We start from the raw sequence: 459 nt of genomic DNA, 5'->3' as shown, positions 1-459 counted from the left end.
TTGGAGAGCTTGTACATGACAAAATCTCTAACGAACAAGCTACTTCTGAAGCAACGCCTCTTTGCCTTGCGTATGCAAGAAGGTATTGAGCTTCGCGACCATCTTGACAAGCTGAATTCGATATTACTGGAGCTGTGTAACATCGATGTTAAGGTGGAGGATGAAGACGCGGCACTAATCATGTTGGTATCTCTGCCGAACTCCTTCGAGAACTTCGTGCAATCGTTCATTGTTGGCAAGGATACAGTGAAACTGGAAGAAGTTAGATCGGCGCTTCATAGTCGGGAATTGCGCCATAAGGCATCCAGTTCAGGGACAGACAATCAAGCATCAGGGTTGTTTGTCAGTGGTGTGAAGGGACATCGGAACAGAAGGACTTCGAAAGATAGGAAGTCGTTTCCAAGAGGTCCTAAAGCATCTGATATTTGCAACTATTGCAAAGAGAAGGGACATTGGAAA

This window comes from Brassica oleracea, chromosome C1 (assembly GCF_000695525.1).
Source record: "Brassica oleracea var. oleracea cultivar TO1000 chromosome C1, BOL, whole genome shotgun sequence".
Lineage (NCBI taxonomy): Eukaryota > Viridiplantae > Streptophyta > Magnoliopsida > Brassicales > Brassicaceae > Brassica > Brassica oleracea.
The sequence above is the reverse complement of the archived record's forward strand: the minus strand, read 5'-3'. Positions refer to the sequence as shown.